This window comes from Brachionichthys hirsutus, chromosome 12, assembly GCF_040956055.1.
Source record: "Brachionichthys hirsutus isolate HB-005 chromosome 12, CSIRO-AGI_Bhir_v1, whole genome shotgun sequence".
Taxonomy (NCBI): Eukaryota; Metazoa; Chordata; class Actinopteri; order Lophiiformes; family Brachionichthyidae; genus Brachionichthys; species Brachionichthys hirsutus.
In genome coordinates this window covers 9,721,433-9,735,845 of record NC_090908.1, presented here as the reverse complement: position 1 = coordinate 9,735,845, position 14,413 = coordinate 9,721,433, and positions in this window count along the sequence as shown.

The following is a 14,413-nucleotide window of genomic DNA, read 5'->3' as shown; positions in this document are numbered from 1 at the left end:
TGTCCACCACGTGGACTGAATTTAATATAGACGCAAGTAATTGATAGACCTGCTCTGGCATTTATCATAATTCTCCCAAAGTAGAGTACAGTGTCAGAGGTGCCAAGTGGAATTCAGAATCTATAATCCTTCTTTTCTCTTATGGGTGAGTAGAAGCAAAATAAAAAAAGCACGTTGCACCAAAATCTGGAAATCAAAGGTATGTATCCCTGTGAAAGACGCAACATTGCTTTCGTTAACTAAATGTATTTGCTGTATTATATACTGTATTGAAAATTAAGTTAATTATTTCAAATGTGTTTGTGGGAAAAATAGATTCAGTGAAAAAGCCTTCTCTGCATTTTTAGGTCTACACCATCATTTTCCAACTACAAAGAGGCTTTTTGGGTATAAATATCGACAACACTGGGCTTATTGTCTTGTTCTCACCGCCCGGCTTCATCTGCTTACTTCATTATATACCAGACAGTCTTACTGCACAATGTTCCGTTGTTGTTTGAATACAGGCGGTTTCATTCTGAGCCACTAGGGGTCAGTGCAGCCCACATTACCAACCTCACAACTGGTTGCTTGGTTTGATAGTATCTGTGAATGACAGGGCCACACACAGCTCTGAATGACCAGACTTGTGCTTGCAACAAAAGAGAAACAAAGAAAATGTATATTTATATCTTTCTGGCATTTATATTGTAGTATATTGTAAGTTTATCAATTCATTCGAATAAAGAAAATCCTTGTTTGTATGTGTTTGTGTTCCAGTATCGGACGCCATACAGTATGAATTCTCTGTTATTGCTGTTTCCATCAGTGCATATTCTTTGAAATAATAAGCAAAAAATAATACATTTCTATCCATTTAATGTACAGATGCAAAATTATCTTGCAAATGTCACTACACAACTTGATATAGTATATAGATGCGTGCATGAACTTTTCTTCCCAATATATATTATTAGTTAAAATGTATATGGCACATATTTCAGGTGTGGATTAATTTATGAAGTCACATTTTGCAGAATATGAGGAAAATGTTATGTGTAGTAATGTTAGATATTCAATGCCATATTTAGAAACATGAATCTGTTTTTGCAGCAGCATTTAATTAAACTTAATTTGGGAACGTTTGAATTATCCTCCTCATTTTATCGTATTTTTCCTCGCTCGACAATAAGCGACGCGCCTCCCGCCGCGTGACCACGCCCCCTCGCTCCTCCCACCGCGTGGCCCCGCCCATGCGCGCCCGGTTTGCGCCATTACGTCACTATGCTGATCGCCGCTGTGCTGCAAGGCAGACAGTCAAAGCAGATGCAGAGAGCGGACGGCAGCAGCGGCGACTTCATGCGGGCAGAGTCGAAGACGCGCTGTTTGCCTATTGTATGACTGGAAGTCCGAGTGTTTTCGTTTTTAATATTTTCTTTGGTCGCACTTCTTTATCTTTGCGCCTCCGCGGGAATATATCCTTCATCTCGCGTCCCGAAATGCCTGCTCGTCGCCGTGTCTAGCCAATGGTTACCGTGAGGGCTCCCGTCTTGTGGATTATCCGTCGTCGCCGAGCGAGTTACACGGTCGAGCCCGGAGGAGGCCCCGCTCTGCCGGATGGATGTGTGTGAAGCAACGCCGGGCTCCGAGTACTGATGAAGACGGTGTTGATGATGATGATGATGATGATGATGGTGATGTTTTGGTTTCATCGGCAGAGGGTGATTTGATCTTGGATGTTCGGGCTATATTGCCCCCCTCCCCCCGCACCCCCCCTCCACGCAAACCATTTCCTCTGACAGAAAACATATATTCCCTAAAACCTGGACGCCCCTGGAGCGGTTTATGACGGTAAGAAAGACACTCGTTCACGAGCCAGCTGACGTTAGCTGGCTAGCTTAGCTTAGCGCTGTCACTTTTATCCAAGTTGCTCCACAGCTAAAAGGGCTAATGTTGCCGACTGACATGAATACAACAGTCGCCCAAATGATAAATATATATATATATATTTTTTATCTCCGTTTATTGTGGTTAAAAGGAAGAAAAGCATGTTGTGCATATAAATGCATTTATTCCTCCATTGGTTGTGTAGCTCGCTTGCTAGCTAGCATTTTCTCAATCAATTCAATATCCCACAGCTGTGAAATGGCAGCTGAGCCGTTGGTTTGCGTGCAGAGGTTTATTGAACGGCTGCTACTTTGGTTAACCTTCCTCGAGTCGACGTTAATAATTTAGTTTTAATGGGTCTTTAATAGCTAATTCATTATGCAGCGAGCCCTTAATGACATAGTCCGGGTGACGTAAAGTGGAACCGGAGCAGCGTCGCTTGACTTCTGTTCCGGATGAAGAGGACGTAACCTTTGTCATAACTAATTGGCTTTAATTGGTTATTGTTCAATTATTTATCCTGTTTCGATGTAATTTTTTGTGTGACAGCTTCTTTTTATTTAATTTTTAAATTACGGAGTAACAACAACGTAAAATAAACATAACGATTATAGAGCTGGAAACCTTTACACCCGATCGATGTGCCTTTCTTTCTTTAATAATATGTAAACCTTCAACCCCCCCCCCCCCCACCTTTTTTATTTTTTTATTTATTTTTTTACACAATGCACTAATGTTCATGTCACATCCTAAATATGTCACGCCAGAGGTCCCCTTTATAGAGGAGCTCTCCCAATGGTCCCGTGCAGCGATCCACCTTTCATTTGTGAGTTAAACGACAGGAAGTGGCTGATCTGTGTGGCGTTGACAGATGTGATGGTTTGCCGTGAAGCGGCGTCCTCCTTTTCCCTTTTCGATGACGTAATCCTCCGCCGTCCGTGCCACATCTTTTTGGGTCCCGCGCTGCCTGCTGCTCGCCGGTCTGCTGCCGATGCCGAGCTCGTATGGCCGCTGCTCCGTCCGGTTTGTCTCGCCTCCGTGGTCCCTCCTCGGCCCGGTCTTGTTTATGAATCGTAGAATGGTTGGTTCTGAATGGGGGATGAACTTGTGAATGAAATCCAATGCCTGGTTAGGTCTTCTGAGGGATGTCCAGATCAGATGTTTCAATAGTATGGTTGTGTGCGCCCAGATATCCGTTAAGGGGAATTACCCAGAAGCACCCCCTCCAAAACCCCCGTGTTATTATTTCAATAGGAATAGTTCTGACAGAACGCATCCTGTTGATCCATATATTCATTTTCTTTGTCCGACCTGCATTCGGCTCACGGCGGTAGCGGGCTATTCCGGATGAGCGTCCTTCACACCAGCAACATTTTCCTGCTCATCCTTGGGGAGCCCAAGGTGTTCCCAGTCCAGACGAGATGTATAAATCCTTCGAGTTCTGGGTGGACCCCCCCCCCCCCCCCCCCCGCCACCACCACCACCACCCCGGGTCACTTACGAATTTCTTAGAACAATTTTATGAAGGAATCCATATGGATGAAAGTTTGGCATATGGGGGGGCTAATAAATATCTGTTTGTCACCTCATGCTTGCTGCTGTTCTTGATTAAATACATCTGAGTATTGCAATCTGAGGTTGATGGTTGCTGAAGTGTATATTGAGGGAATAGACTCTGCCATTTTGCACATTTTAGCTTTGATCGACATTTTTGGATGTTCATTTCCACTATATAATATATTAAAACGGTGACCGTGAGGATTCATTTCCAGTTTATTTTGAGTAAAGACGCTCGGTCATTCACGTTTCTCTCAGGGCACGGTTCTTGCGTACTTGGGCCAAGCTGAGTTTGTTTTCGGACATTTTGACACGCAGCCTGACACGCACTGTAAATTCACCAGTGGTGCCCTGAGTAGAATCCGGAAGTGAACTCTACATGTATTTATTTTTGCTCTGCCCCAACATGAAGTCTTGATTTTTAAGAAGGGATGAGTCCAGCTGGGGAAGATTAACTTGCCTGTGGCAATCATTCTAGTTTACTGGAGCAGTACACCTGAACCTGTCATTCCCACGGTGCACAGAGGTTGAAGGCACAGAATGCAGGGAATATGCTTTTGGATGGGGGGCCACAGGTGTGGCAGGGGTAATGGGGTTTACCTGCCCCTGACGACAAGGGCAAAGGAGATTTAATGAGAGCAGGTTGGGACTTTATGGAATAATCAGATCCGAATTCCTCAGATGTAATTGTAGAAATGCTGCGGAATAAATGTGTACTTTACCGTTACTGTTTTTATACCGCTCATGGTCTCAACATATGATTGAATCTGTCGACAACAATCAGGATGAACATTCTTTTCTGCCAATTGTCTCTGCTATTTCAAATGAATCAGTCTTGGATGTTCTAATGCATTTATCTGTGGTATATACTACATTACAGTTTGGGGAACTTGTTTAGCGTCGGTTGATGTCAAAGACAAATATCAGACTTTTATATTTATTGCACAATTCTATTGTTTTGATAAGAGGTTATTAAGCTACTGAGGAACCACATTGAATAATTCTCTTCTACTGCTAGCGCTACGTCTCTAATGATGTTTTCAAAGGGAGTAAGCTTTATTCATGAATGCTTGGAGGACCAGCAAGTTCATTCTCTATTTGAACATCTGTACCCCTCACCACCATTTAAAAATCATTCCGCCTTTACAGCAGTTCCCCAGAGGGATTGGCTGGTGCGTTTACACCAGAAGCTGTAAATGATGACAGCTTCAGAGTTAAACATTATTAGCCAACCCACGTGTCAAAGAAGTCAAAGGTCGACCATTGTTCCTGCCGGCTTGAAAGGATGATGTGTATACAGTCTAGGGTAGGCAAGGACCACAGCACATTATATATGTTGTGTAAGACGCCACTGTTTATCGGGGATTGTGCACACTGAATGTATGAGTCCATTGTACAGAGTTCCATTTCCTTTTTTTTCTTGGAGACTTCGCGGCATGTCGTGGTCACGCACCCTGAGATGAGGCTCCTTCCCTTCTCGATTCTCACCTCTTGACTTCGAGTCATCAGCTCTTCTTTTTCCTCGCTCTATCTTTGCCCGACACCTTTTATGTGTGTTTGGTGTTGACGTCGGAGAGGCACACCCTCAGCACGGGGCTCCGTGGCGCTGACGGCTAAGCATCGGTGTTAACTGACGGTGTTCGTAAGAAGACGGCCGGCTGGCTGCAGCAGGCGAGATACATTATCAGGCTTCAAAGACGCTGCCATTTACGTATCTTAATTTGGCCGTTGTCGCTGCCAAAATAGTTGTGAAATGTTTTTTTTATTAAAATTATAGTTCTATTTTCCAGATACAGAAACTCGTACCAAAAGAAACCCACTTGTGCATGTTCCAGACTTTTTACCGGACCCTGTTCTTATTTTAAACGAGACCCAGTTCTCTGACCTGTGCTGACTGTTGGTGACCGCCCTTTCATAGAACAGCCAGTTCGTGTTTAACCAAGAGGACCAGCTGCCTGGCCATTCTATAATAACACAATTGCAGTTGAGAAACGCAGTAAGCAGGACGCTAAAGACAGTTTGCCGTACACTGACCCCAACTGTTGCTAAATAATCTCTGATTTCACATCAGTTCTTTGTGCAGCTTGCTGTACTTCTGATGATTCTGAAATGTGAGGCAAATTGCCGTACCTTTTTAAACAATTGAGTTGAGCAATATTGAAAGGTTGGTGGAATATCGAAACACCCAATGACCATTACTAGATGTTAAACAGAACTTCACCTGAGGGGGAGTCAGCATGTTCACCCATTTTATTCAGGGCACTTCTTTCAACAGACCATCGATTGGAGTCATGTGACCTTCTTGCAATAACGCGATAAATGACTGAGTAAAAAAAATTAAGGAGCTCGGATTTGACTTAGTTTTGCTTGTTCCAGTTCATCTCAGATTAGAGCAAGAACACCTCATGCGTCCATCCATCCCCTGCTTGTCATCAACTCTTTTTCCAGCATTAGCATATCTGGATCATGCACAACTAATCAGATGAAGCTGCACATTATGCTAATCGTTTTCTCTTAGTAGGAAGTTGTAATGGATTAATTAGCTGAATCGTCATATTATCCATCCGGAGCGAGGCGCTACACACACCATGTGTGGTAGATCTTTCTCTGACATCTTCAGGCTCATATGTATCATTGCTACCAGCCCTGTTATGAGTCACCTATTTGCTCTAACCCAGGTTCAGTAAAATGCATGGCTGGATTATACCGGCAGATTAGAGTTTACAGGCTGCCGGACAGACTTGTCTGTTTTTGCAGGGTGGGATTAAGCCAGTGCAGCATGAAGGCATCACAGTATTAACATGATCGTTGAGAAGCGCTGGATATTGGATGGATAGCAGCAGAAGTGGCTGTTCCATTAATGGAGGAAGAGAGGAACAGGGTGGTGGGACAGGTGTGCAAAGATAGAGGGGTGAAAGGTGACTGACTGGCATCAATGAATGGTTGGAATAAGTGGAACAAAAGGATATTTTTACTCTTAAAAAAAAAAAAAATAGTCATGCATAGTAAATCCAAATATTAATGTGTTCATATTTTTATGGCAAGTTAATGTGCTTCGTTCCAAAAGCACTATTAGGGACAATTTAAATAAAAACATAATTATATTGTTAAATTAGTGTTTGCACTTCATTATTATGAAGAAATACGTGTTTTTTCCGCTTGTCTTTCCAAATGTTATCAGCTTGTTTGAAACCTGCTTCAGATTAGTTGCTGAATTCCGTGGCTATGTTTTTGCTTGGTGAGGCTCAGTTTAACCCAAAAATACTCATCAGCTCCTGGGCAGTTTGGGTCACCATCTGTCCTTGAGCAGCATTCTTTCATTCAAACACTCAGTTTGCTGTGATTTTCTCATAGCAGCTATCTGCTAATGTTAATGAGGATAACACTGAAACCAGTGTGCAATATTTGATTGATTTAGGCCCATTCCCAATTCCTCTTTCTAACCCTACACCTTGCTGTTGAGACAATCACAAGCAGTAGTTGTTAGTCATGATGTATTTTTTATATTTCAGCCCTGATTGTATGACATACATTTTTGCTGCTTTAGATATTAGTGGCAGCTGTGCATCTGTCAGCGGTACTTTACCACTCCCTGTGGCTTGAGTAAGTTGGCAAGCAGGTCAGAGAGTGGATATGATCATGTTTGACTTTACAGAGAGGCTGTTTGTTCAGTTTGGGCACAGGATTTATGGTTTATTTGAATTTCAGTGCAAACTAGAGATGTTAGAACTCTGCACGATGGCGGAGGCAACGCATGAGTGTCGGAGATTGGTTCAGCTAATCTATCTGAAATGAAACTGTCATTGAAGATCAGACCACAGCATGTTGTTATAGTAATAATCTCTGGATGATAAAAACATACCTGAAGAGGGGACTCCTCCAGCAAGCCCCGCCTCGATCTCCATTCTCCTCAGGTATGTGAGGACTCTTTGCCCAAGAGTTTATTCTCCAGCGCATGTTTTAACTTGTCCTCTCCTTTACTAGCTTCCTTCCCATTATTCCCCAAAAATGCGTAAACGCACACCAACGCTAACGCTAACACATCTGAAGGCTGATATTTTAATTATAGTCTTATCAGCAGTGTCAGAGCCTCGGGTTTGCCACTGAAACAGCTGCTTAAAGAGTCTGAATACTTCGGGGGGGGTCTAAAAAGACAGTTTGTAATTTCACGCCAAAATTGGAGGGTTTAAAACCAATCTCCTTGACAAAACAGTGGCATTCTGTGAATTATTGTTATTGAGGACCAGATACCTTTACTTTGGTTAACACTGAATTTCCTGTCCCCTTTTTCAGACCCACGGGCTTTTTTTATGCAACACAAACGTTCAGCCTACATTTTATCCGTTGCTTGTTTTACTTGGAGAAAAGTGGCGGATGTGCAATCGGATTCCATATCCAACTCAAACAAGCACATAACCAGCAGCCTAAAAACAGGACATTAGTCCCGCTGCTTTTATTTCTCTATCCCTTTTGCTCTAATTCCTTTTATCCTTCCCTGACTTCAATCCTATTCTGCACAATCGTTTTATTGATTTTGTCTTTGTTTTTTTTTTATTTTATTTCTGTCGGTCCATAATTTCCTCTGCATAATTAGCAGCCATCTGGCAAATGTAGAAAAAGGATGTGAAAACGTCAGCGTCCATGTGAGATGATTCAGTGAAGGAGCAACACGCATAAATATATCCGGTTACAAAGGCTGATGGGCATGCTTTTTTCAGAGGGTGTGTCCACCCACGTGAGCTTTGATCCACTCTGTGTGTGTGTGTGTGTGTGTGTGTTTTCTTTCGTTGACATCTCTCAACTCTAACTCACAGCCTGAGGATAGGAACAATCCTCTCCTCCAGCCGAATATTTTACCCATAATTTAGGTCTCTTTTTAGTCACGGCAAGACAGCACTGCTAGAATTTATAACATCCTGGTGAAATCAATTCATGAAGTGCACAGAGGTCTTGAGTTTATCCAGCGAGTACAACAAGGATTTGTTGCAGTTAAAAATTTGTTGCAATTTTTTTTGTGAGCTATTTCGGACTGATATGGCATGAATAAAAGTTTAGTTCTTTTAAACTCGGGTTTATTTCTGTTCATTTCCAGTATGTTTGAACGGAATTTCATTTTCCTCAATTTTATTATTAAAGAGTCGCTTGATTCTTTGAGTGTTTTATTCTTGTAACTTTCTGAGACCTTGTTCAGTATGTAGTAGCTGTCTGTCAAAGTATTGATTGATCATACATCTAGAGGTTTCTAATGGTGCAGCGCTGACTGCTTCCCTTAATAGTTTGTGTATTTTTTGGTGCATCCAGTCAGGATGTTTTATTTAAGTGTTCTATTTTGAGCCCCAGAAACCAGCGTTCATGTTGAAAGAGTTGTAGAAACAGTCTCGTGGACAGTTGGCCTATTTGTCATCGTTTCAGTCTATTATTCTATTTCACCGTTTCTGCTGGCTGGTTACAAACTGTAGCTGCTGGGCTTTTCGGTGGGCATTTGTGCTCTAGATGTTTCCGCGTGTCTCTCAGCCCTGGGTCTCTACACCAATACGCCGTAGGAAAAACAAATTGCAGTCCATGTGATTTTTGCACTGTCAGGTCCTGTGTATTTCTGTGTGTGTAAGTGCGCATGAGCTTATATACGGGATCCACGTGTGCAGACAGTTGTGTGCAACGGATATCCACACACGCCGAGAGAATCTGTGTGTGTGTGTTTGCCTCGTAGATGAGAATGAGAGGACGGAGAGAACATGAGGACAGGATTGTGCGTTGTGTGTGAGGAAGAAGCAGCCTTGCTGCTCTTTTCCTAGGCCAGGCAGCGGGGAGGGATAATAACAGAAGCTGTTACATTCTTGTGGTTTCTCTGATTTCAGCATGAGGCAGGGGGCTGGCTCTGGCTGACTCATGGCCGCCAGCGTGGAAGCTACCAGTAAGAACACGATACATGACATGCCTTGGACACCGTTATCGAAGGCATATTGTTCACATCACCGTGAGCCGAGCTGAGATGTTAACCTGGCTGCCGTTTAAGACTAAGCTAACGCTGCCGCTATGCGCAGAAGCAAAAATATTACTTTATGGTTTCTGACCTTTGTGTTAGTTCGATTTAATTTAATGCCAAAGACTTCAAACGCAGCTGAAACTCATAGAAATGTGTAACTTTAGTCAAGGCGTAAGCACATTTCATGGTCACGAGCTGCTATAATTTTGCAGGAGATCAGAGACTCGTGTTCACACTGCAGTTGGAAGTGACCCAATTCTGATTTTTCTTGAATCTGATCTTTTTTCTTTGACTGTTCACTTTCATCTTTTTCTGCTTCTTGTATCTGGAGTTGGACGCCAGTTCAGATTTGAAAAATTTAGATTTGTGGTTCTTGTTCCTGATGGTTCTTGATTATGGTTCTTTTGAAGAGAGATTTATCCCATTTGAGGGTTTCTGGCCTATAAATTACACAATGTTCAGCTTCCCCCCCCCAAAAAAAACCTAATCTCCCACATAGAATGGAGAGAGTTATCTTTTGTTCTATTAGCAATATCGGTCCTCATTAACACACGCACACACAGACAAAAAAAAAGCAGCACAATGTTCTGGCAGGCAAGTTTTACACTTTGGTAAGATGTAGCCTTTTATTGTCGTGCGGCAGTCTGTATCGACGTTGCACGGTTTTTATGAGAAAAGGCGGCCATATTGTCAGGGCTTTGACTCCGCACTGTGGAGTGCGGGTAATAGAAGTTCCGTAAAGCACCCTTTGCCGGTAGATTTGTACCAGCTGCTGAAGCTCCTTGACTCATTGAAGGATGTATTTGTGGTCCTGAAAGGAAATTAATCCAGACACAAATTTGTGTTGTTAACCTCCGGACATGCAGAAAAGCAACCAGCTGCTGTCTGAATATTTCTCACCTGCAGAAAACCTTATTTTTTTTATGTGGGACGCGTCGTGCAGGCTGTGAGGCGGTTGTCAGGTGGGACCACGCTTTTGTGCTTCGGCTCTGTTTACCGACCGCAGTGTGTTACGCCCACCTCCATCTCTTCATCTGAACGCTTTCATACAAGAAGTGGTACGGAGACATTCCCTAACACCTCTCCCACACACATGCTTCTTGTTATGTGAGCTATATAGCACATTCAAACAAGCTGTTTAATCATCAACTCCAATCACCTCTGCTACTTGGCACTGCTTGTCGTGCAACCGGGCCTGCGGCTATTGAACGTTGTTGGAATGAGGTTTGCAGCTAGTCCACTTAAGGATATTAAATATATTGATTTCGTATTTGGCTATTTTGCAGGTCTTGTGTCTTGAGCGTTATCCAGCACGACTGGGCCACATCCCCTGCGTGATGCCAAAATAGCACCTGATTGGAAGCAACATGTTGAATAAAAACAGAACAACTGCTACCTCACACGACGAAGCCGTAGGTTTTCTGAAAGAAGTCACAAGGGGACCGTCATTTATTTCAGAGACAACAATGTTGAAGTCATTCAGACTCAAAAAAAAAATGGTGGTGGTCACAAAATAGCTTGAAGGTAGAGATGTGGCAGAGTTAAACTTATTCAGAGCCTGCTAAATAATGCATGAAGCAGAATCTCTTTCATCAGCAATCTAGAGCAGACTCTCCAAGCGCACGTGTTTCATCCATGGACACGCAGGGCAAACGCACACACAAAATGGCCATACCAGGTACAACTCTGTAAAGACATGATGAACGTCTGTGCCGAAGGTGCTGGGGCTGGAGTAATCCATTATTATAGTAATGGCGTAATAGATCACTGTGTGGGCTCCACACCTAGTCTTGAATTGCCTGCAGGTTTCTGCATTTTGAAATGGCTGTTTTCCCCACCACTGTCAGACATCACTAGGGGGGGGGGGGGGGGGGGGGGGTGTAGTCTCTGTTTAGACCTGGAAAGTGCTTAGATGAATTGTGTTGTCCTATATAAATAAAACTGACTTGAAATTGACTTTAATGTCTAATACAGTGGAACCTCAGTTCTCAAACGTAATTTGTTCTGCAAAAAAACGAAACTATATTTCCCATGAGAAATAGATACTGCATTAATCCGATCCTACGCACAAGATACATGCCCGTTGGCAGGCCTACAGTTACATTAATATGTACCTACGTGCATCTAAACATCAGATAACACATAAAAGCCTCAGCTCGTGAGTGAGTTTGAATTCCGGAAATCAATTCGACTTCCGGGGCATTTAAATTCTATTTTGTGTGTTTGTTCGAGAACCGAGGTTCCACTGTATACTAAATGGACCAGAGATTAGGCTATTACGGTAATTGTATTGTGATGTAATATTTCCAAAACTAACCAACTTACTGTTTGTTTTGAAAAATAAATCCTGAGCTCTCTTGTGACCCTCGGAGGGACACATTTTGTTCTAAACTCGGTAGGCAGAAGGATGTGCAGTTTCATTGCATCGCCTCTGGAGGATTAGAGCGAGGATATGCAGCTTTTTCTCAGCACTCTTTCTCCTGGTTCCGGTCCGTCATTTTAAATGTCAACCCTGGTCTAATTCCATTTCTCAGCAGGCTTCTATTCTTGCTCTTTACTAAGAAAAACACCTTAAGCAGTGAGAGTGGACTCGGGGTAGCTAATGAGATTGGTTGAAATTTGATGACTTCTGATTGGTTTAGCGTTCACGTGTCATGGTCTACAGTAAAATGTGGGCATTATCTGGGATTGGGTAAATCACGCAGGGATCATGAAACCTCTCACATGCTGTTGGTCTTTTTTTTTCTATTAACCGTGTCTGATTTGTCACAGCGTACTAGAGAAAACAAGGATTTAAGTTTCTACCGTGTTCTGAATAATCATAAAAAAACAAACTGGATTAATTTGGACGAATTTCCTGGTATTCACATAATCCTAAATTAATCTACTCTGTGTTTATTGTACCAGGAGTTATTTGCATTTTTCTTGGGTAAATCTTGTCGATCTGTCTGCCTGACTGTACCTTGAACCCCACACCACTGGATTACCAGTCAGGCCAGCTTGTTATTTTAATGGCAGTCAGATTATTTCACTGTAAACCTGAATGATCCGTATCAAAGTACTTAACTACGTGTAAATCTGGTGTTATGGTTCGGAGCATTGCCGGTCCGGCACAAAACCTGCTTAACAAAATCCCCACGTTAATGTTTCGACTTTTCAAATCATGTAGTTGATTACTGTTTGTCTAATGGACAACTCAAGATTTAAAGCTGGATTGCCCGGGTGATAGTCGACCGACGGCCTCTACTTAAATCACTGTGCCGTTTCCCTGACTGAACTAATAGTTTCTTTCGGACCCTGCGCTCGGTTAAGCCCAGTCTCATCGATCTCTTTGAGTTAATACTAACCGTAATAACAGGCCTATTGTTTCCCTGCGTTACGTTTAAGAGGCTTTGCGGTCTGGAGGGAAGCCTCTCGCAGTGCGGTTTTGGCCCACAGGCCACCACTTGACCTGCAAGGTATGCCACAAGTAAACACACACTCGCATAATCTTCAACAGTTTTGATGCAAACCACTCAAGATCAGCTCAGCTTGCTCGCCTGCAGATGTGCATCGTTTTGTCTGTTTGGTGCGTGTCGGGTGCCTTTCGCGCTCTAATTAAAAGTGGCCGATTAGCTTGCATCATATTGATCCCATACACTGACACACACACACACACACACACACACACTTGCCGGAGACTGAGAAAGATTTATCGCAGTCACAGTAACACTGCATTGTATCTACACGTGCAGTACAAACAGAAGGGTGGCACGATGAATACCTCTTGATAATGTTCAGATTCTCTTGATGCCGTTTTGCAGTTTTCATTGTTAAAGTTGTGATGAAATAATGCGTTGAGGTTATTGCTTGGATTACAACACGACGTAATCTCCCCAATCTAAAGGGAGACATGCTGGAAATAACATTTCATTCAGAAGCGACTGGGTAAAGGTGTGTTGCTGCAATCCTCAGTCCTGTGGCTGAGCTAACCTAGCAGCAGGCGTGTGTGTGTGTGTGTGTGTGTGTGTGTGTGTGTGTGCACTTGGTGCAGAACACCTGGCCTCCCTGCTGGTGGGGCAGCAATGTGCAAGCTTGGGGAGGATGCGGGTGGAAATTTGCAGCTTGCTCACAACACAACCCCTGATGCCATTAAGAGGTGGCAGCGTCAGCAGGAAAGGAGAGAATCGGGTGAATGCGCTGCTTTAATCTGTGTCTCTGTGCTTCTCCACGGTCATTACTGTCGTATCTTCACATTATTGAGGCAAGGAGGGCCTCTCCACTCGCGTTCCCAAGCTGTTTGCGCTTAATTTGGTCGATAACTGCCTGTATATTTAAATAGACTTAGACACCAAGTCTTTTCCAAGTAATTCTTTAGTCATTCAGAAACTCCCTTCTGGTTTCCAGCTTGCTCTTTTTCCTAGAAACTGAAGTAGTGTAAAAGCCGTGCAGCGAATAAATCTGGCACATCTGCATGAATGCCGTGCTGCTGTTCTCCAGAGAGTCTCTCTCTGCACGTTTCTTGCATCATAGAATTATTGTCATTGAGAAATTATTTCTGCTGTAGATACATTCAAAACATCGCGTGAAGTCGGCCTCCGTGCATGCCCTGAGAGAAACGAGGCGTGTCTCCTTGCTGATTTGCATCATGAACTCAGAAGAGAAGCGATGGAAGAGAAAAAAAGTGTAACAAAGGGTCGCGGACCAGTCAGAATCAGATACTGGTTTATAAATTGAGATGTATTGGCACGCTCTGGGAGTTTGTTCTGTAATGGTCCTACATGTGCTGTAGGTCCATTTTACTGATAAAGCAGAGGGGTCCAAGTCCAACTCTTTTAGCTAAGGATGTCAAAGGCAAATGTGACAATGCTTTGTTATCAACAAGTTGCAACCCTCACAGGCAAACAAATTAAACCAGAGAGAGGGAATTGGGATTGAATTTAATCTTTTGACAGAGTAAATGGGTGTAAAATAATACATCTTTAATGTAAAGCCCCTCCTCTCTCCTTTGACTGTAGCAATCAG